Genomic DNA, 27669 nt, shown 5'->3' on the forward strand with positions numbered 1-27669 from the left:
ATTTCTTTGGCAATTGGTAACAATAGATCATGCAGACAGTTGCATCATCAATCCAGACCTAAACAGACACTCACAATACATTATTTACTTGAAATTCTGTGTTGCTGCTCACTGTTTCAAAGTTTCCCTTTGGCACAGAGTTTCCTTGGCTGAGAAGCACAGCATCTCCTAGTTCCATCAACAAAATGCGCTGATTATGCAGGCGTCTGCAAAATAATTGAATCTTGAGCAACTAAATCACATTTCTTTCAGTTCCCTGCGTAATTTCATAATATTCAAACCATAATTCTATCTATTTTGGCGAGTGCAGTTTAACTGTTGGATAAAGTGTTCAGAAATCATTTTAGAAAGTGTGCAGGATAGTTTAAACATTTTCAGGGAATTCTTTTTTAAAAAGCCCATAATTATTTAAAAATGCACGCGATACATTTTAAAAAACGGGCATATTACAAAATATGCAGTCACTGCTTTTAGAAATTATACAGTGCTCTTTACAAAATGGTATACATGTGTGCAGATGTATTTCAAAAGGAAGAAGTATTAAGAAGCAGAGAGAAGAAGCCGAATTATTTTTAAATGCAGACTACTATTTTTCTTAATGGAGAGCAGAAATTCTTTTTTTCATAGCCTTTGAAAACTTTCCTTAGCCTGCCACAGTAGTAAACAAAACATAAGGCTAAGAGGGCGTGCTCTACCGGTATATTCACTTTGTAAAGATTAAAACCCGAAGTTACCCATGCGCAGACTGGGAATCCTTACCTTTTCATTCACTGATTCAGAATGAATGTTGTGCAGTATTCCACTTGAAACCAGGATTCTTCAATGGAATGCTTCCACACTACACAACACATACAAATAATCCAGGGGCGTAGCTACATTTGGTTCAGCCGGTGCACTTACATTGGGGCCTTGAGGGGTCACTGAACCCTATAATTTCTGTATTTTACTACACGATCAACATCCAAAGGGGCTATTTTCCATGCTTGCACCAGGCCCATGGTATCCTTGCTATACTGCTGTATTGATTGCCGCAAGTAAAATCTTGGGTTCCGCACTCAATATCTGTACACGCCTACCTTTATACATCGGCTCTTTCACTGGCAGCTCAAAAAAGAGAATATGCATTTATGAGTTGTTCCTTGCATTTTATAAGGGTGCCCTTAGCAAATAACTATGTTCAATCCTTGTTGTTTTAGTTTACCTTTGCAAAGTCAAACAGGGCAGAATAATCTTGCAGAATTAAAAGAACCAAAATGCTCTGTACACACTACTCCGATGAACTTGGCTCGCTTTCACAAAAGTAATATGAGTAATTAAGCAAGATATTTTTGGCTTAATCAAAGGTAAGTGCGTAGTGCAAAGTAAAATAGTTTCTTCTGAACAATGGTGCTTGTGTTAACATTCATTATTTTATATTGTAGTACCAATTCCAATGAAACACATTTCATTTTCTTTAGCTATCTAGTACAAATGGTTCTAAAAAATGCAATCCAATGTGTGATCTTCAATATAATCCATGCTATTTCAGTTAATTCCTAACCAGGTTTAAAACGTGTGTTTCAATTTCTGTTATATAAAAATGTATTTAGTCTTCTCACGACTCAAGAACGCTCTTAGGAACACAGTCCTGTAGAGCGAAACATGTGTCAGCTGTACTGCAGAATAAGTGGATTTGCACCCAGATTACACAAATCATATTAAAAAAAGATGTTAACATACACTTACAGCACATGATTGTATCATGGAACAGTTCAATTAGAGACAAAACATATCACTAAAAATTATAACTAATACACATTTTATTGTATAGGTTAGAAATGATCTGTCATATAAAAAACTGTATTGTCAGTACATCTACTGGGGTGCATTTATTAAGAAACAATTGTACTGGCATGCTCTGCAATGTTATTTGGACGGGTACTAAAAATAAAATAATTCATTTAAATAAAATCAACAATTGCTCATTGCTCAGGCAGTTAATACATCATATTCTACTCATTGTTTTTGCTTACCTGAGTGCACACTCTAGTCTTAACGTATCTTTCCTTGTCCTAAGAAAGTGTACCAATGTGACTTAATCAATGCTGATCCCGCTGTTGTTAAAATCATATCCAATGTAGCAGATTTCACAAACTACTCGATCTCTAATCTGTCATATCCCACTAAACTGATGGAATGGGTAATAATGAATCAACTCAACAGTTCATGAAAGATTAAAATCTGCTTGAGTGAGTCCGGGCAGGCTTGTGTCCGATTGGTGGAAGTTCTGAATGACCTACTCCTGGAAAGGGACGTCAGCAGTCAGTGGTGCTGGTTCACTTGATCCGTCTGCAGCCTTTTTTTTTTCTTCTGAATTTTCTATAGCGTGAACTTGACCCGAATCGGGTATCAGAACGCTTTACATTGCACGAGTTACATTACATGAGGACACTTTCATTTTTGTTAAGCACAGGGAGATTAAGTGATTTGCCCAGATTCACAGGCTGTTCAGCGTCATTGCCGAGACTCGAACCCGGTTCCCCAGATTCGAGGTCAACCGCCATAGCCATTAGGCCAACTCCTCTCCCCAGCCTTCCTGACCATCATTCCTCCAGAGCTGACCAGAGAATTGCAACTAGAGGTGGAACATGAGATTGGACCAGCTCTTTCTTATCGGGTAACTTATGAATTGTGTTGATGCCCTTGTTCCAATGACCACACATGATGATCTGCACGCTTCCCTGAGAGCTCTGAGCTGCCTCCACTTTTAAAAAAAGTTATCTGCTGCTGACTATGGATTTTATCTACTGTTGTGGGATCAAACTTTTTAAAATTGTGCAGCTGATCTGCAGCTCCTATCTTAAGTTCTCTCATCAATCAAAGAGGAAAGATTGGTCTTTTCATCCTGTATATTTGCAAATGAACGGTGGGGGCACTTAGTAAAATAATGGTCTCCCAACTGGCCACATCTCTATAAATATCTCACGTTTTTCCATCTAAAAACTCTGAAAAGATTTTCTTCTGCTGTCACTGTTACTCTGGACCAAACCAGGTTCGAATTTTAATTTGTCTATTATGCTTGCCTGGGCTAGTTTGGAGGAGTGGACGAATTTTCCAAGCAGCGAAAGCTGCACATTCACGCCCTTGATCAGAGAAGTCCACATCAAATGGAACTTCCACATTCCCCACCCTTCAGCATGGTGAGTGGGGATGTGGCTAAGTTGGGAAGCCGTTTTAAGAGGAATAAGTCAGTTTCTAATCCTTTTAATGCCGCAATCTCAGTCTTGTCTTCATTCATGAAAAGGAACCTCTCATCTATCGAAAGGAGCAAAAGGTTCAGGTGTGTCGTAATCCTGACCAGGTTCACCTGCCAATTTTTCAGCTTGAAGAGGTTTTGGGTGTCATCAGCGTGCATCTAGAGTTCATCTGATATTGCAGTAGGAGCTGAGTTAAAAGGCAGATGAACATAATAAGACCCCTGAGGAACTCTGCAAGACGGGAAACAGCCTTTACAACAAGGTTTTTACCTTGTTGTGCTATTACCACACCTATTTTTACCACGTGCATGCCTTTACCACACATTTAAGGTAAGCTGAGGGTTTGGGGGGGGGTTCTCTCCCCACAAATACATTGTTTTTATATATAAAAACAGTGCGTGGTAATGGCATGGAATGTAAAAGCATATTCTTGGTAAAACGTGTGTGGTAAAAAATGTGCAGTAAAGGCATACGATGTATTTACCTGCATTGTACCATCATACAACCCTGCATGACATTGTGCATGCATGTACCTTGAGTCCTGAAAAGGTCAGGGATAATCGAAGTGGCATTATGTGCGCTTTGACCCCGAAAGTATCACTGAGTTCTCCATGTGTCCTTCCCTTAATCACTGAAAGGCATTGCTGACCCCTGAGAACAGGTGTATGGCTGTGCCAGAGGTACCAAAGATCAAGCCCCAGGTAACAACTCCTACCCATGGCTGCCCATATATAATGAACATCTACATTAGGAAGATTCAGATTCTCTGATAAGACGTTATTGACTACAGTTTGAGTGGAATGATCTGGTCCATGCTAGGGCATTCCCAGAGATTACAGACAATTACAGAGCCTTCTCAATAATAAGTTGTAGTCAATGGCATTAGGGGTTGCTAAAATGTCGAGGATAGGGTAGCTGGATAGATAATAGTTTATCAGTTGATAAAAACAATAAACGTTACAGAACATACATTGGGCATGCCTTCAAGTGATTATTAAGAAAAGGGGTAATATAAAAAGGATAGACATCACATTAAGAAAACCTCCTCTCAGCGTGAAACCGGGGAGCCTAGTGCGCTACACTTTTCACCACCACAACTTATATTGCTACAGGATGCCAGTTGCATTAGCCCCAACCAGAGGGTGAAGTACATGTTATTGAAATAGCCAGTCTCATTGGTGCCAGGGCACCAGCTGAAGGCCGAAACATAGAGTGGACAATTGCATAGTGCAAAACCCGCATGCGACCAGGTCCCTGTGACAAAGGAGGTTGTTTACCTAGAACCACAGGTTTTTACGTCCCAACTTGGTTTATGATGCCACTATAAACGGGGCTGACCTTATTACTGCCCGATGGACACCCCTATGCATGAAGTGCTCGGTGCATGCTACCTAACCTGTGTATAACCAGGACCTCAACCAGGCAAGATAAGGGATTGGATCATTGTTATTCTTGACTGGGCCTCTAGTGACCCACCCTTAACCTAAACAAGGCAGGGTAACCACTATGTATAAAGTGCTGAGGTGCATATGTAAAGCCGGCATGCAAACAGGGTGCTCAACAAAGCAGGGTGAGGATTAGGGCATTATTGAACTTACTACACCCCTAGAAGCCCACCTTTGGCCTGAATAAAGCCGACTTGTCACTGTCCACTGTCCAGTGTGCTGTGTTTTTATTTTCTTCCAAAGGATTCAATAGTTCTGCCTGCGTCTGTGTATATCCAGTTTGATGATTTTGAAGGATTTGTATCATTAGAGTTGCCTTGTGACCTTATTTTCCAGGGGTCTTGCTGTGAGAGAAGAGGATGGAGATTGGTCGGTGGGTAGCCAGCATTTGGATCAGAGATCTTTGGATAATTTCTTTCAAGAGGGAGATATTAATCGTGGATGCAGAGTGGTGGAGGAGCATCGCTCCACTAGTGTAAAAAGCAAATGATAATAATGCAACATTAATATTGTCACGTTATTATCATTTTCTTCTTCTGTAAGGAGCCAGCTAGGTTGGGGGCGGGCTGGGCTGGGCTTGTCACAGCCTGGGAGAGGGAGGAGGAGTGGGTGCTACTAAACCTAAAGTGCGCATGACGGTTTGGCTAGCCTTCTTGGGCAGGCTAAACTGCCATGCACACTTTGCATGTTCTCTACCGGCTGTATTGTACAGATTGGGTGGACAACATGCACATCCTCCCAGTGCCCGTCTGAGTAGCGAACCACTGCGCTCAGACCAATCACAACACTGCTATAAGGCAGCATCGTGATTGGCTAGGGGAGCCTGGGTGCTTCCTCTGTCAGAGGAGAGGCCACGGCTGGTGACCGACGACAATGTAAGTATTTTTTTTTCTAAATTCCCTCCTCCCCACCCCGCCACCGTTCCCTACCAGTCGCCACTGCGTGGATGTCACTTCGGTTCAAATGACAGAGGGAGTTGCTTCAGACTTGCTTCTGGACACAGCTGCATTTTGTGTTTAGAAACCTGGAGCAAGAACGGTAACTCCTACTTTGTCTTTAGGTTGAAAGTGAAGAATGCAGATTGAAATAATAGGAGGGTAAGATGAGGGACCTGTTGAGATACTGTAATGGCAGTGTCAGATTTTGGGATTAAAGAATAGCGAATGGCCTTGACGGTGCTGCTGGAGACACACGTGGTGTTCTGTGTGCCTGACTCGATCAGCTCCTTGTGGACATTCACTGTCTCTTGTGTTTCCGTTGTGGCCTCGCCAGAGCCAGCTTTAAGATGTACTTTAGTGGCTGGGTGGTAGTATGATAGTAGTACAGTGGTGTCAGGTGCTAGTGAGGTGTTGTGCAGAAAAACTGGTAGAGGGTCTAGCAGTGCAGCACTGATATTATTAGAGTGGTACTGAGGGTTGCAGTGCAGTGGAATGTGGGTGGCAGTATCACTCTGTAGGGATGGTAGTATGGAAATGTGTGTGGCATTAATGTGCCATCGAGCTGTAGTGCTGTGGTGGGGGGTGGTGCTATGGTGAATGGAGGTCATACTGTGCTGCTGAGAGTGGTGGGGTGGGATGGGATGGGCGGGATGGGCAGGATGGGATGGGATGGGCAGGGATGGGATGATAGTGCAGTGGCGATAGTAATGTGTTAATGAGAGATGGCAGTGCAATCATATTGGGATTTTAATGCAATGCTCAGAGTAGTAATGCAATGTCTGGGATATAGTGCAATGTTTAGGGGGTTTAATATATTGCTAGTAAGCAGTAGAAAGGGCTGGCTTGTGGTGCTATGGCGGCAGTGTGTTTCCATGTGGTTCTCAAAGATGGCAGTCCTGTATAGTGGGTGGAAGTGCAGTGTTGGAGCTGGCAGAGCTGTGCCATGTCGTAGGGTGCTGCTGTGAGTTTCTGGGGCCGTGGCTGAGGTGAGTGCAGTAGCCATGGCGCGGTAGTGCAGTGGTTGGGGTTATTGTGAGTTCCTGTGGAGTAGTAGTCTATTGCTATTATTCACAATAGCACTAGAATTGGAGCGGCAGTGCTGACATGGTAGCGAGGTACTAGAGGGGGCTATTCAGTTGTGCAGGGGTAGCAGTGCTGTAACATGCTGTGTCTTTATACCCGTTGTACTGTGGTGGCATAGAGTGGTAATGCTGTGGCGGGCAGCAGTGGGTTGGCAGTGCAGTGGCTTGGCTAGTACTGTTATGTGGGTGGAAAGGGGTAGAGCAGGGCTAGTGGTGCAAGCAGCAGTGTGGTTCTGGAGATCAACGTGCCCTTTGAGACAGCATAGTTTAGTGCTGAGCTAATTGCATGGGGCTGGGGTTGAAGTGTGACGCTTGGTGTTAATAGTTCAGTTCTGGAGGGTGATTTTTGGGGAAGTAATGTGGTGCTGGGATGTGGTAATGTGGTGCTGGCAGGTGGTAGTGCAGGTATAGTTGCGAGCTGGATGTAGTAATGCAATGAGTGGCAGTGTGGCGCGATGATGTGACAATGCAATGTGGTGGTTCGGGTACAGTGACTGTGCACAGAAGTTGTGCAGTACATTTGAAGAAAGTGATGCTGAAGGTTGTGTGCAGTGGGGGTGGGTGATAGAAGTGTGGCACCGGGGAAATGCAGTTGTCTCTGTCCAGTGTGCTAGCCATGTTGGGTTCAGGAATATATGCTAAATCCAAAATGGCCACCAAATTGGTATGAGAGACTGCGTTTGACTGCAACATGTTTCTGTTTGTTAAATGCAAAAATAGTTCAGCGCTCAGTCATGTACCAATCATACTGCAATGATGCAGTGGATCAATAACATGTCCAGAGCACTTCACCGAACAGCAGGGTCCTTGTAAGTTTCTTTTATCTACATTAACTTAGCAAGACAGCTACAGACCTTTGTAGTCCGACCTAAAAATACAGTGTCAGTCAAATGAACACAAACAGGCTACATATAATTATAAAGAAAACCAACCACACATGTCCAAATCAGGGTAAAACTCATCCACAACCACTGAACGGGGGCCTAAAATTTTATCAACAAAATGGAGTAGAAAGTAGGGGGAAAAGTTAAATATAGAAGAATAGTAAAGCAATGGAAGGATTAGAAAGAGTCAAAGATGAAAGAAGGAAAGGTACTCTGAAATAATACAAAGAAGGGTGGACATCTTCAGAAAGTAGAGACAGCCTGTTGAGAAGGAATCAAATGTAGCCCATCTGTTGGTTACGTGAAAGGGGTTAGATGTTAGAACAGTAGATAATGTTCTTAGTCTCAAAGTAAGTGTCTCTTAAAAAGGAGAGTTTTTAAAAGTTGCAAGACAGTGAGCTGTACGAATGCGTGTGGCGCTGTTACAGAAAGAATTACGCATACACTGTTCTTCTTTGAATGTAGAAGGCCAAGGAGAGGAGACTCTACATCTATCAAGACCTATTGACTGTCAGAGATTGACAGTTTTCCCAGCCTAACAGGAAGCACCGGACATGTGTGGGGCTTTGCAAGTGGTCACAAGCGGCACTCTTGCTTGCATGGGAAGTCACTGCAGTGTTTTAAGGACAGGAGTAAAGTGGTCAAATTGCTTACATCCAGAAGTAAAGTGAGAAGCTACATTTAGCGCGGCTCTAATAGGAGATTGTTAACTCTTGGCAGGCCAGTGAGAAGCAAATTCCTGCAATCCAGTCTTGAAACAGCCAGTGCCTGAACTAAAGACTGTATGTTTTGATCAGGAATAAACAGTCTGATACCACAAAGTAGCCTAGGTTAGTAATGTACTCTTGGTAGATATTTGTCTTTGAAGGTTGTTGATGTTGACACTCAGGGTGTTGGCACTATGCATCATAACAGGTTTACAATGAAGGAGAGTGCGGGATCAATCCATGATTGAACAGGTAAGTTGGATTTTATCTCGGGAGATTTTAAGAACCTCCGTTTTTGAGGACTTGAGTTTTCTGCAATGATTGGACATCCATCTTTTAAAGTTTTCCAGGGTGCTAGAGAGCAAAGCAATATCATTCGGAGACAAAATCTTAGAATAGATCTGGGTGTTGTCCGCATAATGATGATAAAAGAATTCCTGGTTTCTGAGGATAGATCCAAGTGGTACCAAATATAGATTGGTAGAATCAAAGACAGAATGGAGACTTGAGGAACCCCTTGTTGCAGATTGACATTGCTAGATACAAAATTACCTATTCTATCCACGTGAGTTTGGCTCAATAAATAGGAAGGGAACCAGTTTAACACTATAGCGTTAGAGCCTGATGTAGCAGGCTCTGCCGGCCATTAAAGGCCCACTCCAGCGTTAAAGGAACGAGCCAAATGCGAGGGCATTTAACAAGGGAGCTGGCCTTTAATGGCCGGTAGAGGCCGCTACGCCAGGCTCTTAGGCTATTAGAACATTCCGACCCTAGAGTGCAGAATGTTCTAATTTATGAAACAAAGACCTCATGAAGCCCTTGGGGGTTGAAATCCCCTTGGTCTCCATGAGGCATTTGTTCACAGCAACAGCTGTGAGCAATCATTTGAATTTTGGAGCTCCGGGCTTCTACCAGCAATTAGAAGCCCAGAGCACGGCATTGTCTTCAATGAAGTGCTCAACATTCCAATGTTCTAATACACCTTCAAAGCCTATTCGTGCTTCTGGGACGATCTGAGATAAAGTATTGGCTGGTGATCGGAGATAATAGAAAAAGTGGCATCCTGCTAGCTTGCTACTGCTTCAAATTTCAAAGTAGTTTTATGTGATGCAAGTAAATCCCAAGGCTGCAAAATGGCCATTAGCATTGTAATTGTTCCATTATTACTCATTCTTGTACAGTACTCTTTACATTGACTTCAGCTGAATCCACCATGCTAGGATTTGTACATGAGACCTGCAGATCACATGGGATCTCAGCAGTGGGTGCTAAGACCCACTTAGTTTTATTAATCAATGTGTGCAGTGGTCCAACATTAATTTAAATACGACGTTATGCTGCATAGATTAAAATACAAAATGCTGCTTAACATACATTTTTGAGGTTTTCTTAATGTGTTATTAAATGTAAAATGCTCCTACTACGAATAATTTGACGTTTTTTACACAAAAAAAACATTTCTAGCACAAACTGATCATAAGTTACTAAAAATGCAGTGACACTTATTGCCGCCTGTCACAAAGGTTGACTGGTCACCTGTCAGTTGCCTTTTTGTTTATTTGGGTATTAAATGGGTGATAATGAGGTGAAACCTTTACCGAGACAGTATTTCAAAGTTTAAAAATGACAAAGTAATGAAGTAATACTATCACAAAATGTACTGCATGACACCACATAGTTTGCATTTTCTTGCAGCAGAATTATCTCAAAACTGCCACATAATTCGTCGGTCCTCCTCTGCCACATAATTCCGGAGGCCCTGAATAATTTTAACTGTCATACTGTAAAGGGGTGGTTATCCACCCTCAAAATTCCCTCCCCCTCCGTCTTTTACTGCCTGGGGATTGAGGGTATCTTGTGTGGTCGGGGAGTGAGGCAAGGACTGGACAAACACCCGCTAGCACCATGGCTGTAGCATTGTGTCAGCGTGCTGGCATCACATGTCATTGCACTGATGCAAGTGTGGTCACATGCTCCATCATCACCGCACACTGGGACCCCCACGATTTACATAAGATGCATGCCCGTTTTACTGCATAGGTCAATACATAGAACTGTGCCCGTTTATAAGGTAAGGTTTTCTTAATTCCTCTCCAAATGTAAAGTTTCTTCTAGTAATCCAATCACATAACATAGATCAAAGGTCTATTGAGAGTCACAGAGAAATGCCTCCAGCAGCCTAAAAATATGAACACAGAAGAAACCCACCTCGGTGCTTGTCGACATTTGGGAATAGATAAGGAGGATTTAGGAAAAAATCATTTTGTTTTCAAAACATGAGTCTCCCACCCCATCAGGCCTGGACGTAGGCACAAGGCCTGCATCGTGGAATAGTCCCCAGGGCTCCTGGTCCTGGAGTGACTGTCTGAGCAATCTGCCATCTTCACCCTGAAATTCTGTCAGGGTGTGTGTGTGGGGGGGGGGGGGGGAGGGGGTTACTTCCAAATACTTCAGATTTCCTCCAACCTTTGAGTGTGGGCATGTGTGCAGTCATCGGTGTGTGGAGGGAGATTTGGGAGGGCAGTCTCTTACCAGACATGGCAGAGAGGTGTAGGGGACAAAGGAATAGAAGGAAAGGACAGGAGGAGGAGGACAAGGGACCATTCTCACCATGTGCACAAGCGACAGTGTTCCTTTTTGAAGTAAACCGCTTCATCTTTCATCAGAAATGTTTCTATTCCTCAACATTTTTCTCACCTAGTCCCTCCTAAAGTGCCCTTCACTCTTGATTCCTTTGTCTGCCACCTGTTTACTCTCCAGCCTACAGTGCTTAAGTCCAGTGGTCTAAGATTTTCCTATGGAGCTGCTTCTGGTGCCAGTGGCGGCTCATCTGTAATGGCGGAGAAGCGTTACCCCACTACCTGGTTCAGATCCAGCAAATGAAAAATAAAATGATGTTCTTGCATCATTTTATTTTGTATTTGCCGGTTCCGAGCCAGCGCTGTACAGAGGGGCGTGGCCAAGGAATGGGAGGGGGGAGGAGGAGTGCTACGTGCACGCCACTCCCTAAATGTTCATGTGTGTTTGGTTGGCCGTCTCAGGCCCCCCAAAACACACATGCGCACTTAGGTTTTCTCCATCTCAGCTGCATTGAGCAGCCGGGCTGGAGAAATGCCACAGACTCCCTGGCCTGAACAGATCATCTTTCTAGCCCACTCAGGTCAATCCACGTGCTGCTCTACAGCACAAGGATTGGATGGGAGACTATCCCAGGGGCTTCTGTGACCAGGCAGGAAGAGGAGAGGCGGTGCAACTAAATGCTGGAGGCGACAGCGGCTAAAGGTAAGTTCTTTAAAAAAAAAAAAAAGTATTTCTAACCCCCACTCGCACGACCCCTCCCGCGTTCCCTCCACCTGCCCCACTACCCTTTGTTTATGGCAACCGCCACTGGCTGGTGCCACCAACTCCCGCGTACCAGGCCCGCTTAGTCTTGACTCCACCTCTTGCCTCTTTCGTCCCATCCCTATACTTCCTGTCTCCCTCTTGCAGATTATTTTTCATCCCTGTCTTCTTCATTTGTTACTATTTTCCCATCTTTCCTTTTCTCCTTCTATCTCCCTTTTCTTTCTTTCTCCGCCTTGCACTGGGTCAAAGTATATGATGAAACATAAGTCCTGGCCCCCAAAAAAAAGTTCCGTTACCTACCACTTTCAAGCACCATCACAAATTAAGCATTGATGCCATATGTGGGTCCTCCAAATGTCCCCACCAACAAACCATTTGAATTTTTATTGAGGACTCAGTCACCTGGACACAACACAATATCATGTTTTCTCATTTCGTCTGATGTCCTCCCTGCCCTTTTCTGTTCCTCCATTGTAGTAGCCCAAGGTCACAGATCCAGGCCACCAACATCATTGGCAATCAACCTCCCTACTAGCAGTGTACTCAGAAAGGAGAGGACAGAGCTGGCCCGCAACTTAACCAGGAAATGAACTGGACAGGGATGGGTTGGTGACTTCAAAGCTTAGTTGGGATTAGGACAAGAGCTGTTTCCACACATCTGTTATCCTGCTCGTGTAACATACTTACGGGCCTAAGAGGATCCCCTTCCTGAGCTAATGACATCACAGCTAGGTACTTAGAGGTAAGCAGGCGACCAAAGCGGTAGTCATGTCTCACTCTGCCCATTCAAGTAATGAATGCACTAGGCTCCAGGGGCGTATCTTGGTCAGTAAGATTGGGGGTGTAAGCTTCAGAGTTCTCGATAATCACACTGGCATATCTTGTTAAAATACATTATGAGAAGCATAACAGGAGGGGGGCTTAAGAGCAAGTGGAAAGAGAGAGGAGTGCGGATTATCAGGGTTACTTGAAACGCAATAATTTTCAAACTAACCTAGGGGCATATTAGCATGAACCTCGTTAAAATTATCACCGTTTTAGCGGCAGGAAACTGCTGCTAAAATGGCGATAATGGGCTTGCAATATGCGTTATAGAATTCCAATAGAAGCCCAGGTTAGATGTGCAGGACATCTAACCTGGGCTTCTGTTGGAGGTTCTTGCTAATATGCCTCCAAGTTTTAAGGCAGAGACGAGAGAGTGAGTGTTTTGTCAGTATGGGTATGTAAAAATCCAGTGTGAAATCCAACAGACACCTCAACATACCAAACTAAAAGCACCTGTACCCATTAATTCACTTCAGAATAAAAAAAAATGTGTGGGGTTCACAGTGGTGGCTGGCATCCATGGGGGTGGTGGGCGCTGGCCAGCGCTTAAATAATATATAAAATAAAAACGTGCGCAAATAATTTATCAAAAAAACACTAACCTTACACGAACACAACGTCCTCCGGTCCGGACCTCCTCCTTCCCTGGAACTGGATGCATCAACTCCCTTGGCCAATCCTGGTGCTGCTGTCACCAGCATGACAGCAGCGCTAGGATTAGTGGGAGCTGCCTCACTCGGCGCTGTACAGACCTCTAGAGGCTTTTGCTTGTTCTAAACTAGCTGGATTAGAGAGGTTTAAAGTGCACATATGTGGCTGGCCGTGGCAAGATGGTCTGCCAAAAAGACATGCGCACTCTAAACAGTGCACAGCCAGCCCACCCTCCTTCCTGCTGCTGTCACTCAGAAGCAGTCCCGTCCCTGTCCTAACCCTCTGTTCAGGACTGGGCATGAAAAATAAAATAGTAATAAATTACCGTTTTATTTTTTAATCTCTGAGGCTTTTAAGTGGGGTGCGCGCTCCTCCATTCCAACGGGAGCCGACCCTGGGGGTGTAAGACCCCAAACAGTCCTCTGAAGCTTACGCCCCTGCTAGGCTGACTGGCAAGTCTGGGAGCTATAATGAGCTTGGTGAAATGTCCCATATTACACCGGGCAAGCGAGTGTGGTGAGCAAGTCTGACACACTCTAGGCAGCTTAAGGAGCTGTTCTCTTACCAGGAATATGCTCAGCGTATAATGTGAATAGAACAATACAGGTAGCTGCTTGGGCACGCGCGGTTTGGGGAACAGGGCTTATTTTTCATCATCAAACCTTGACTTATAGTAAAAGAAAGAAAGGCAGACAAGGGAGAAAGACAGGAAAATTGGGCTAAAGGGACATAGCAGAGATAAAAAAACAAACCACAAGGATGAGATAAAGAGAGAGGAAGTATAGGGTGGTATAAGAAAGGTGCATGATGTAGGATCAAGGCTAGGTAGCCTTGGTGTTCTGCAACCCTGGCATTCAGCAGCACCACCTCATGGTATAAGAATTGCTTTTGGGACTATGCCCTGTTGTGTTTGTTTTGCAAGCACTGATTATGACAAACAATTCACTAAACATGGTTTCTTCAAAGCCATGGGGTTTGCAGGCAGTTCCAAACAATAACTCTTCTGGGATATCAGGACCTGCCATAATACCCAAGAGCATTATTCTTTCACAACAGCAAGGTTTGAATGCTGTCGTACGAAAATTGTGTACTGCTCTCACATGGTTGCCTTAAGGTCTACACTGGGTGTGGATCCTCGGGGAATCCAGCTCTGAATGCTGCCCAATATTCTCCAGCCTTTTGGGGTTTTCCATGTGTCCTTGCCTCCAAAAAGTGACACGCATGTGTCTTCTAAAACCAGTGTCTCTCAAACTCCAAGAGACCCATCACGTCCCATGGAATTAGTGGGTACAAAATGCAAATTCAGTATTCCCAATAGGCTGTGTTTACGAAAACCACTATAATATGGTTGACTATGTGCTTTGATTCTGAAAGGAGCTTTGCTGGCACTTGATTAAGGATTGATGAATATTCTTCTGTTTTGTTGGAAATGAAGGCTCTGTTTATGATATTATATTATGTTACCAGCAGCTACCTAGCACATTTTTGCTATTTGTATTTTCCTTGGCTCTTTCGATTAAGTAGTAGTCTAGTTTTGCTCCAAAGTACTGGTGGGGTGACTGCTTCTTGTATTCTTTACTTCTTTGGTGGGGAACCTGCCAAATCCTCACCAATCTAAAAATAAAAAATAAATTGGCTCAATGCAGAAAATAATTTTATCATAAAACAGCACACTTTGCCTTAGTAGTCTGTGGCACTTAAGGGAACTACTTTGTGTGTGGATTTGCTCTTTGTGAAAGGGAAGAAGGAATCACTCATAGTGAAGCCAGCAAATGGCTGAAGTGGGCTGACCCAAGGCTGAATGCTATGTTGGGTTGATGGAAAACGTGAAAGTATCAATAATAAGCCAATGGAGCAGAGATATGGCTGAAAATCCCTTTTAAGTATATGAAACGTACAATTTCAGTAAAATCAAAATGTTTTGGCGAGCACCAGACCTAAAAATTGCATATTTTACTGATAATACCATTTTTAAATCTGAACTACAGGTGTGAAGAGCATTATTTCTTCACAGCTGTGAATCTTGCACATGCCTATCAGTCCATTTTATACAAAACCAGTTCAGTTCACTCTCTTAAATCTGACTGTGGTTTTCCTCTCCATGTTGTGTAGGGTCTGACCACGCCCTGATCCCAACTTCCTTGGCGTGCCTAAAAACAGTAGTTTAAGCAGATCACTTGAATTCCTTGGGCTCGAATTTCCTAGCCTGCTAAGATTGGGCGCACCTAAAACCTGTCAACCAATAACCTCTAATCACAAATCTGAAGGGCCAGGTAATAGAGAGCTTCAGAATCACTCACCATTGAAGCACCAATGAAAAGGGAGGGTGGGGTTCAAATCCAAAACAAAAACTTCTGCTTTAGTGGCACTACTTTTTAAGTGAGCAAAGTTCAGCAGATGCAGTGGCACCACCTCCTGCACCCCAGCAGCTATGAGACCAACATATTCGGAATGACAGGCACCTCCTGGGAGCTTCTAGTGAACACTTTACTGCAATGAACCTAATATCTGTTGCGCGGCGGCACTGAGCGTAGATGCATGCTGTGTAAGAGTTCACAGGATTGGGTAGATCCCTTTTAAGGAGACCTATCAGTGTTGACAAGCAGCTCCAAATGCGAATCAAGCAGCTCGGTTTTATTCCAAGATGTGGTTTTGGCTCTGCATACCATTGATTTAATTAAATTCCTCTGGAATATGAGTTTGGATAATAATGTAAATCTTTGGTGTTATACTCCATGTTGAGCACAAAACTTAAAGGATTGATTCTTATGATAATGTGTAAACCTGTCAGTGTCACACAAGTAATCTTTAACTTACTTCAGTAGGGTTATTTATTTTTTAATTCGGTGGAGTCCTGTACAATTCACACCAGGTTGCTGCTTATCTTCATCATACTTCATTAGTGAATCTTCAGATATTGGCATTCTACTCATTCTCTTACATAAGAGATCTCTGTGAGGAATAGTCTGGTTGCCTTTATAGAAATTAGCCACTACTTCTAGGCCAGTTGTTTGGAGTAGATTGTTGTGCTTAAGATAGCTGTGGTTCATGTGTTGATTGGTGTTGTCTTATAGAGACCTTAAGGCTCATACAGTGGTTCGAAGCTTATAGAGCCATGTTTTTATAGCCATCCAGAAAGCAGTGGCGGCCGTCAGCATGGGAAATCGGTGAGGCAGCGCAGGGAAATAAAAATAAAAACGAAACTTACTTGCAGCCTGACATCCGCCACCTTGCCGCCTCTTTAGCTCCGATGATGCTCACATAGGCTTACAGACCCCCTGCGCCAATCCAGATGCTACTATCATTCTGGTATTAGCCGGCATGAGAGAAGCATCAGGATTGGGCAGAGCAGGCTGGTTCCACGCTCCAGCAGGAGCTGGGAGCCTGTGCTCCTAAGCCCTGCTGATATCTCCACGCAACATCCTGAGGATATCCAAGTGCGCATGCTGGTTTGGCAGTCCTAAGTCGGCTGGCCAAACCAACATACGCACTGGCAGTGCCCTAAGCCCACCACTCCTGCTGCTGATGGCCCCACCCTCAACACTTTCTCTGGAGTAAAATCAAATGATAATAAGCAGTTTTATTAACTGCTTTATTATCATTTTATTTCCATGAGTTTGCTGGTTCCAGCAGTGGGGCGATACTCCTCTGCCATAACGGAGGAGCCGCTCCTGCCAGAAAGTGAGATGTTCCCTTATGTGTAGCGGGAGGGAGTTCCAAAGTGTATGACTTGGACTGAGAAGGAACAGTCTTCCAGCCAGGACTCGTGTTTCTTGGATTTTAATTTCCAAGAATGTGTTGGATCAAAAGTACAATGAGGTGATTGTGAAATGCTTGTTTTTGTTGTTGGAGGACCATGGCTCGATTCCTTGGACTGTTGGAACGTTAAGCACAGTGCCTTACAAGCAAACCAGCGTCTGACTGTAAGAGACGGGAGAAATAAGAGGGCTTCGGCAATGTGATCCCAAGGCGTGAGATGGCGGAGCAGTCTGGCCACCGACTGTTGGATTTCGTACAGTTTGTTGCGAAGGAATTTGGTGCGCCTGGTCCACTCTGCTTAGGTAACCCAGGGGATCGGGTACAAGGGCGGTTATAGCGTTTACCCTGTGTGGGAAACCTAGAAAAGGGACACTCCGTTTTAGCGTTCTGAGCAGGGGTGTCCTTCCATCGGTGCAGCAGGTGAAGTGGCACCAGAGCCCAGAGCCCTGAGGGACCCAATGAACCCTGATTATTGATGTATTTTACAACGCCGCTGATCCTGAGCATATTCGTGGAAGAATTTACTACAGAATACACTTGGGCTTCCAACGCAATTTCCACAGTGAGCATTATCCTTAGGCTGGTGCTGTGAGGTGTCTGCACTAAATCCCGTTGCAGGGATCCTTTGTGCAGGCAGACAGGTCCCACATCTGAAGATTTCTGTTTTGACCTGAGTGCATTTAAGGTATTTTGCAATAATCCTTTCTTCAACATGTTTGGATGTAACAATATTGAGTGCAGAATACTACCACTTTAATGTCAAGTTACGTATATACAGGTAAGTGTTTATTGTACTCAACTCTATATTTACATACCTTGAAGATATATATCGTCAAGGTAGATAGATGTGCATTTAAGAATAGTATATCTATACTGATTTATATATATGTGGTAGTCAAATTCTGCATTTTGTATTTTTGCTGGTTGATATTTTACACTATTTTTTGATAGAATAGCCTTTGACAGAAAGGAAGCAAGGTGTAGCCTCGATGGTATATCACCATTGAAGTTCTAAAACTTGAAAACGATAGCATGTCACTTGTATTTATTTGTAAAGCACACATTCACCTCTTTTTTTAATCTGTTTATTTTATTTTCAATTAACAATACAGACATACATAGAATCCTACACATTTTGTAGTAGTCATTAAGCCGCTTTCTTGTTAGACAATATGCACAGGTTTGGGGTCAATCAAGGCAGATATAAATCTCTAACTGTGGTCATCTTGTGACCCCCCCTTTCTTTATGTATGCTGATTGTGCTGTGTTACTGGATCCCACTGTGTTTGTCTCCTGTCTGCACACCTCGTATGTGTCAGTCCGGCGAGTATTTACTATGTAGTGGCCTGTTAACTAGGGAGGCAGTTACTAAGGAGATGGACAGATTATATATCTGTGTCTGAACTGGGGTAGCGAAGTAAGCTAAAAACGATGATGCATTCAACCCAGATCTGAGACTGGGGGGCGAGTGTCCGAAAGGTTTCAGCGCTCCGTCCATCATCTCCTTTTGTTTGCTTTGTTTTCCCTAAGTTGGCAGGGTATGCCCAGACGTAAGTACCTTGCTCGCTTTGCCACTGGATTCAAGCTAGCCAGGCTGATGAGGGCTGTTAGCCTGATACCGTTCCTAGGATGCTTGTTTCAGGTCCAGGGAAGACATGGCTTGGCAATTCGGGCTGGATGTTCCCATAAGGAACAGGGTCAAGACCGATGAGCTAAAGAACTATGATGGATACAAGCCAGATCTGTGACTGGGGGGCGAGTGTCTGAAAGGTTTTAGCGCTCCGTCCATCATCTCCTTGTGTTTGCCACAAATTAAAACATGACAGGTATTTATGTATTAAACTGGAGCTTGTTCCTGTTAGAATTGGGGGTCTCTGTTTGGCGCAAGTAGGTACTTGTGACAAGCAAGGACCCTCTCCTCTAAGTCAGGGCAAAGGATGACCCCTTAGAATTACCCTTGCTCACCCTCTAGGTGCGTGGCATGAGCAGCCAAGGCTATTCTTCAGGCGTTAGTTAGTTAAGCATTTGTAATCAAACACACAGTAAAATGTACCAATCCCCCCACAAATGGACACCAGGCTGTGAATATATAAAAAATACGCTTCTTTATGTAAAAATATATATATGTATCTCAGCAGACTTATCACAAGACAAAATAACGTTTTTGTAGCACCACAGATTGTAAATAGGCACTTTTCTTCTTAGTTGCAGTTCAAATGTGTACTCTTAGCCTTTTAAAATAGTTTTCTTCTTCAGTGTACCTTCAAGAACAGTTCTCTTAGTTCCTGGGATTTAGGGACAGTTCTCTGGGTCCCTGGGGGGTGCTTCACTCAACAATGCTCCCCTTTTTCTCTCTTCAGCCTGCCCAGGGGCTCCTTGACGCTTTTAGCCCGTTCCGGGCCAAGATCCGGGCCCGACTGACCAAAGCTCACGCTTCCCGCGTGGGGCGCGTTCGGCCCAGCCGGGTCTGGTGGTGCGCACGGCCCCCACTGGTCTGCGGGACCCACACGGGGGGAGCGCCGACCTCAGAGCTGCCAAAGGGGGGGGAAGGCCAAAGAACCTAGAGCAGCCCCAGTCACTCTGGCAGGGGCTCGGAGCGCAGCCTGCGGCTACCCCTTCCCGGCTCTCGTCAAATTCCGACGGGAGGGGCTGGAGCGCTCTCGCAGAGCAGAGCGGCGCTGCAGGCTGAGGCACACAGAGCGGTGCGAGTCAGCTGGAGAGGGCGGCTCGCACCACAGCTGATTCTCGTACAATGGTCACTTGTAGTAGGAGCGGCGGGCGGCCAAAGGGGAAAACAAACGTTGCGGGCCCCTAGCCCGGGGTGAAGCTTCTCAGTTGGCGTCAATCTTCTTGAGGGCGAGTCGTGCACGGGCAGTGCGACTCGTCCAGTTCAGGGTGGCACCTTTGGATCCTGGACGTTAGCGGGTGTGTACCGTCAGGCAGGCGCGGCCCGCGGCCCTTGGCACGACGGTGCGGGGGTCTCCTCAGCGGGGGCGGCGCGGCCTGATGAACCTCGGGAATTGCAAAGCGGGGTCACAGGGCACGGACTGTGCAGCTGTGGACCCGGCGTGGATCACAATCCACAGAGGGAATTCCGGTGGGAGGGGGGAGAGCGTCTCAGCGCGCTCCAGTAGCAGGCAAGGGGCAGAGGAGCAGGAAGCCAAGCCTGGGGGCAGAGAGCGACTCCGGTCGGAGCAAGGCTCTGACAGGACAAAGGCTGGCAAGCTCCCGAGTGCCACAGCCCTAGGAGGGGGCGAAGAGGGGCGCAGTCTGGCTCCAGCGGGATGCACACACGGCTCGAATGTCAGGACGAGCAAAAAGCACCAAGGACCCACTAGTCCTGGGGTCCAGATCAGGGGGCAAGCTCAATCAAGCCCTTGGAGAATGTTTAGAGCACAAAGCAGCAAAGTCTTTCCTCAGTAAGTCTTCCCCTCTCCTTTCTCAGCAAGGCAAGCAGCAGGCCAGTCCTTCCAGCGTCTCTTCTCCTTCTAGTTGGGTAGAGGTCCTTTGTGGTAAAACAGGATTCTGATTTACAAGGAGCAGGGCTCCTACTTTTATACACAGTTTCTTTTGTTCTTACAGGCCAGGGGGGCCTTTGCATAACTGCTCTCAGCCTCTGAGCACTTGTTGGGTGTACTTCTGGCTTCTGCTTTCAGTGTGAGGGCAGGCACATCAGACGCTCCCCAGGGGGGCGGAGCCAGCATTGAGGGGACAGGGGCAGCCAGGAGTACTTTGTTGACAGTGCTTCGCCCTTCCTGGGCCAGGTGCAGGCTGAGTCATCAGTCGCTCCCCAGGGGGGCGGAGCCAGCATTGTGGTGGCAGAGCACAGCCTGATGCATAGTCCAGGGAAACTCCCACCTCCCACTAAGGTGTAATCCTCCCATTCACCACCTGTCATCCCCCAGCCCTGTCACTCACACAACCCAGACAGTCAGATACACATACTGCAGAGGCGGGCTGAAATGGTTCGCAAGCAAAGGCTAACTTTCTAAAAGTAGCATTTGCAAACACAGGATATTAAAATAAACTTTACTAAAAGAAGTATTTTATTATTCTGAGTTCAAGCATACTAAACATTAATTTCTACCATGTTCCCTGAGCCTGCTGGGATTATAGAGTGTAATAATTCCAGCAGCCCATCTGGCCTAAAGGGAACAGGTAGCCTTACAATAGTGAAAAACTAATTTGGCAGTAATTCACTATTAGGACATGCCACACACATCAGAGCATGTCCTACCTTACACTTACAATGCACCCTGCCCTTAGGCCTACCATAGGGGTGACTACTATGAAGTTACGGGAAGGTTTAGGGGCTGGCAAGTGTGTGCACTTGCCCAGCCAGCATGGCAGTACCAGACTGCACGCAGGTTCTGCAATGGCAGACCCTAGACACATTTTAAGGCTGCTTCTGTGGGTGGCACAACCAGCGCTGCAGGCCCACTAGCAGTATTGGCATTCACAAGCCCTGGCACTCCTGGTGCACTTTACTGGGGACTGACAGTAAATCCAATGAACCAATCAGGAATATCAATCACAGTTACACTTTACATAGGGAGAGCATATGCACTTTAGCACTGGTTAGCAGTGGTAAAGTGCCCAGAGTCATTAAACCAACAAAAACAGGTCAGAGAGAATATTGGAGGAAGGCAAAAAAGTTCAGGGATGACCCTGCCAAGAGGGCCAAGTCCAACACAACCCCCTTCCAGCCAAAACGCAGGGTAGACCAATCACCACTGTGATGGGCTTCCCTGCTTAGGGCGATAGAACATGGACCTGGCCCGCAACAGCAGGGGCACATTCCAGTTCTACGCCAATCTGAACCTATTTCAAATCCTCTGTCCATACTCTCAGGGTCCACCCTGCTAATCCATGGGGCACCCTTTTCTTCCTCTGTGGACACCACCTGTGCAGCCTCTAACCTTAACTTGCTCACAGGTGTGTCCCAACAGACAGACATCAATTCCCAGTGGCCACTGACAGTAGTCAGGGCTGAGACCCAGGCCTCTTGCCTCTCAGGGCTCCCAAACCTCTGTGGCCTCAGAGAGCGGGGGGCAGTAGCCCCAGGTGCCTGGCACCCTTTGTCCACTCTCCCTCCTGTCAGGTCAGGTATGTCATCCTGGCACTGACCCACCAGCTCCAGGCCTGTACCTGGCGGCTGGACCAAAGACTGGGGCGGCCTCACCCACACCCAGTCCTCCTCCTTGGGGCTCTGTACCCTCCCACCTGGAGCGGTACCCCCTTCCAGAATTGTCAGGGCACCTGTGGCAGGTAATCTGCACAATTCTCCCACCAGTTCAGGGGTGCTATCCTGCAACTGGGGTACCAGGTCAGAGGGGACACCTTGCACCTGGCCCTCTATCCCAGGGTCTAAACCCTCAAACTGCACAAGGGTCAGAGGCAAGGACTCCCTCCCTCTGCACCCCCTTCCAGAGTACTGCCCACTCCCCACTGGAGTGGTACCCCTAGAAGTGACATGGGTCAGGACACTGATTACAGTGGTCCCGCCCTCCAGGTCAGACAATACCTGAACCTGACTCTCCAACTCAGGGACCCAACCCTGCAGTTGAACCCTTGCCTGGTGCACCAGGACTTCCCGGGGAGCACGCATGCCCCCCCTGAGGGTGGCACATAGCTCATGTGCCGTGCGACAGTCTGCCTGGCGCAGATCTCCCAACCCCTGTCCCTCTGACAGTGTGGGAAGATCCCCCAGGACAGAAGTGGTGTCCCCATGGTCATTCACTGGGGACGCAGCCCTGCTGGCTGGCCCCTGACCCACTGGTTCTTCCACTGGGGACTCTTTCCCCCTCTCGCCCCTCCATCTGGACCTCTGCACCCTCCCAACTGGAGCGGTACTGCCAGACACCAGAACTACTGGAGCTCTGTTTACAGAGCCTCCACGTTCTCTAGCCACTGGGGGATCCCCCTCAGCGGGTGACTCATCCGGACAGCCTAGGCTCCCCACCTGGTGTTCCCTTAAAGAACCATCCAGGCTCTGAGACTGAGGTTGGGCACTACCGGGACAAAACCCATTCTCACTCCTTCCCCTTAAGGACAGGACGTGAGGCCCTACACCCCTCTCACTACTACAGGACCTAGCTGGGCTACTCTGCGCCACTTCCACCACTCTGGGCTGGAAGATACCTGAGCCACTCCCCACAGGATCACACCCCAATGCTGCTTCAGACCCTCTAGAATCCATCACAAGGTCTGCCTCCAATGTGAGCTCCCTGGGGTCAGAGAACTCACTCTCAAACAGGTGTTGGCATAGCTCTGGAAAACTGGGACTTAAAGTATGCTCTCCCACAATTGGATTACACAGCCCCCTAGCAGGGTTAACCAAACTATCCTTCACCTCACCATCCAGTGCCTCACACACATACTCCACACCATTCTTCTGAGACGGGCCAGACAGTAGCGGACTGTCTCTGTCACACAACCCACACTCTTCTGGGCGGTCATCACACTCACCCACCAGGACCTCAACCATGGGGGAATCCCTCCCACCACTAGGACCATGAACTCCTACGCCAGCTACCCTATTCCCTTCAGGGACGCTGCGCACTACTGGAGCTACCTCATGCCCTTGAACCTCCTGGTGTAAGTTAACCCCCGAAGGATGGGGAGCACACCGTGTTTTTTAAATGCCCCTCACACACCAACAGGCCCCTTGGTGTCATGCTTCATCATCGGGGCCTTCGCACCCCTCTACGGGATGCGGCGTGCTACGACAGAACGACTACGCAGGAGCACTTGGCAGTGAACTATGTGAGGGTGTGTATTGACGTGATGTGAGTGAGGTGAGGTGAAAAAGTGAATAAAAAATACCTGGCACTAAGGAAAAAGGAAATATTTATTCAGTCCCTGGCTGGTATTAGTAAAAAGTGCAAAGACTGGTTGAAAAAATACGTGCTAGGGTATATCAACCAACAACAGTGTCAACATGTTTCGGAGTACAAGACTCCTTCTTCAGGACAAGGATATGCACTATGATCCTCACCGTACTCACATGAGATGTGAAAGTGTTCAAAAAAATATTTTTATAAAAACAATGTGTAATATACCTATCAATGTTTTAAGTGATGGTATGCTCGTTGCGCCCAATTGGCGTATGAAATATTTAAGTTCAAAATGCGGATGGCCCCATGAGCCTTAGCGTAGTATTGGGGGTATCACTCCTCATTGCCCAGTCAGCAACGATGACTGCAAGGACCGAATGCCTGCCTTCCCCTCAACGCTGCTCCGCTGGAACGGAGCAGCGTTGAGGGGAAGGCAGGCATTCGTCCTGAAGAAGGAGTCTTGTACTCCGAAACATGTTGACACTGTTGTTGGTTGATATACCCTAGCACGTATTTTTTCAACCAGTCTTTGCACTTTTTACTAATACCAGCCAGGGACTGAATAAATATTTCCTTTTTCCTTAGTGCCAGGTATTTTTTATTCACTTTTTCACCTCACCTCACTCACATCACGTCAATACACACCCTCACATAGTTCACTGCCAAGTGCTCCTGCGTAGTCGTTCTGTCGTAGCACGCCGCATCCCGTAGAGGGGTGCGAAGGCCCCGATGATGAAGCATGACACCAAGGGGCCTGTTGGTGTGTGAGGGGCATTTAAAAAACACGGTGTGCTCCCCATCCTTCAGGGACCACTGAACAACCACTTTGTGGATTCTATTTTGTTTATTCATGACGCTCAGGGAGACTGAATCCACTTTTCTCTCTCTCCCCCCTATTGTTGTTTTTCCGTAAGTTAACCCCCTCCAAGTCAGGTGCCAAATCTCTAGGTGCGCACGCTATGCTGTCAGCACTAGATACCTGAATGTTGCTGCCACCAGCTGAGCTGGACTCCACCTCCAACTCAGCAAAGCTCAATCCGCCAGCTACACAAATCTCTGGATGTTGGGCTGAAGCCCTCCTGGCTTCAAGCTCTAAATCAAGTTCTCTCATCCTCAAGTAGTGAGCTCTTTGGCGTTTTTGCGCTTCCATTGCCAATCTCTGCTTTTCCAATTCTATTTGTCCAGCTAACTTTGCCATCTCCATTGCATGTGCCCTGTCTGCTGCCCTGTCTGCCAACTCCTCTGGCGACAGGCATCTGGTTGCTGCCTTTTCCATCCTCACAGAACCAGGCATGACGTTTCAAAAACACATGGAGATCTCCCAGCAAAATTATAGAAATGGAAACCTGTGGCTGCGTTATAGGTCTGCTCTCACTATGTGGTGATCAGCAATTCACTGTATGTCAACTACAAATGCAAATTCGCAAATCCTCACCGCTGCGTCCAATGTTAGAATTGGGGGTCTCTGTTTGGCGCAAGTAGGTACTTGTGACAAGCAAGGACCCTCTCCTCTAAGTCAGGGCAAAGGATGACCCCTTAGAATTACCCTTGCTCATCCTCTAGGTGCGTGGTGTGAGCAGCCAAGGCTATTCTTCAGGCGTTAGTTAGTTAAGCATTTGTAATCACACACACAGTAAAATTTACCAATCCCCCCACAAATGGACACCAGGATGTGAATATATAAAAAATACGCTTCTTTATGTAAAAATATATATATGTATCTCAGCAGACTTATCACAAGACCAAATAACGTTTTTGTAGCACCACAGATTGTAAATAGGCACTTTTCTTCTTAGTTGCAGTTCAAATGTGTACTCTTAGGGCCAGATGCATCAAGCTAAAAACCGGTCGCAAAGGGGCAGATTCTGAGAATCTGCCCCTTTGCGACTGGTATTTTTGCATTTGGGATGCATCATCCCAAATGCAAAAATCGCAAATAGAGAATTAGCTAAATTGAGATTGTTTGCATTTAAGGAATCTCAAATTGAGATTCCTTAAATGCAATGCATGAAAGTTTCAAAAATAGCGAATTCGGTATTAGGGCACGCAAATTACCACAAAGTACACCTTCATGGTAATTTGCAAAAACTTTGAAAAAACCACTTTTGTGCATATTTCAAAGTTTCATGTTGCGCACACACATGCCCTAAGGGCATGTGTGTGCGCAACATATGTGCACAGATCAAAATCAGGGGTGCAACAGGGTATCCTTTGGACACCCCTGCACCCTCGAACTCGCAATCTCAATTTGCGAATCGCTAATTGCGATTCGCAAATTGAGATTGTCTTCCCATTCATTCCTATGGGCCTCTGGGCCCATAGGAATGAATTGAGAGGTATTCATTAATTGCGACTCGCAATTTGCGAGTCGCAATTAAGGAATTCTAAGGAATCGCTATTTTTGTAGTGATTGCTTGATGCATTCCATTTTGCTATTCCTTATTAGCGATTCCTTATTTTTCGCTAATAAGGAATCGCAAAATGGATGCTTGATGCATCTGGCCCTTAGCCTTTTAAAATAGTTTTCTTCTTCAGTGTACCTTCAAGAACAGTTCTCTTAGTTCCTGGGATTTAGGGACAGTTCTCTGGGTCCCTGGGGGGTGCTTCACTCAACAATGCTCCCCTTTTTCTCTCTTCAGCCTGCCCAGGGGCTCCTTGACGCTTTTAGCCCGTTCCGGGCCGAGATCCGGGCCCGACCGGCCAAAGCTCACGCTTCCCGCGTGGGGCGCGTTCGGCCCAGCCGGGTCTGGTGGTGCGCACGGCCCCCACTGGTCTGCGGGACCCACACGGGGGGAGCGCCGACCTCAGAGCTGCCAAAGGGGGGGGAAGGCCAAAGAACCTAGAGCAGCCCCAGTCACTCTGGCAGGGGCTCGGAGCGCAGCCTGCGGCTACCCCTTCCCGGCTCTCGTCAAATTCCGACGGGAGGGGCTGGAGCGCTCTCGCAGAGCAGAGCGGCGCTGCAGGCTGAGGCACACAGAGCGGTGCGAGTCAGCTGGAGAGGGCGGCTCGCACCACAGCTGATTCTCGTACCCGGTCACTTGTAGTAGGAGCGGCGGGCGGCCAAAGGGGAAAACAAACGTTGCGGGCCCCTAGCCCGGGGTGAAGCTTCTCAGTTGGCGTCAATCTTCTTGAGGGCGAGTCGTGCACGGGCAGTGTGACTCGTCCAGTTCAGGGTGGCACCTTTGGATCCTGGACGTTAGCGGGTGTGTACAGTCAGGCAGGCGCGGCCCGCGACCCTTGGCACGACGGTGCGGGGGTCTCCTCAGCGGGGGCGGCGCGGCCTGATGAACCTCGGGAATTGCAAAGCGGGGTCACAGGGCACGGACTGTGCAGCTGTGGACCCGGCGTGGATCACAATCCACAGAGGGAATTCCGGCGGGAGGGGGGAGAGCGTCTCAGCGCGCTCCAGTAGCAGGCAAGGGGCAGAGGAGCAGGAAGCCAAGCCTGGGGGCAGAGAGCGACTCCGGTCGGAGCGAGGCTCTCACAGGACAAAGGCTGGCAAGCTCCCGAGTGCCACAGCCCTAGGAGGGGGCGAAGAGGGGCGCAGTCTGGCTCCAGCGGGATGCACACACGGCTCAAATGTCAGGACGAGCAAAAAGCACCAAGGACCCACTAGTCCTGGGGTCCAGATCAGGGGGCAAGCTCAATCAAGCCCTTGGAGAATGTTTAGAGCACAAAGCAGCAAAGTCTTTCCTCAGTAAGTCTTCCCCTCTCCTTTCTCAGCAAGGCAAGCAGCAGGCCAGTCCTTCCAGCGTCTCTTCTCCTTCTAGTCGGGTAGAGGTCCTTTGTGGTAAAACAGGATTCTGATTTACAAGGAGCAGGGCTCCTACTTTTATACACAGTTTCTTTTGTTCTTACAGGCCAGGGGGGCCTTTGCATAACTGCTCTCAGCCTCTCAGCACTTGTTGGGTGTACTTCTGGCTTCTGCTTTCAGTGTGAGGGCAGGCACATCAGACGCTCC

General features: G+C 46.8%; 1 protein-coding gene across 1 annotated transcript in view; it reads left to right on the forward strand.

The window, feature by feature from the left end:
* The window catches only part of LOC144783816 (uncharacterized), a 249629-nt gene that overhangs the window by 168272 nt on the left and 53688 nt on the right, over window positions 1-27669 (forward strand). The window lies entirely within an intron of this gene.

Source organism: Lissotriton helveticus, chromosome 10 (assembly GCF_964261635.1).
Source record: "Lissotriton helveticus chromosome 10, aLisHel1.1, whole genome shotgun sequence".
In the NCBI taxonomy this organism is placed as follows: Eukaryota; Metazoa; Chordata; class Amphibia; order Caudata; family Salamandridae; genus Lissotriton; species Lissotriton helveticus.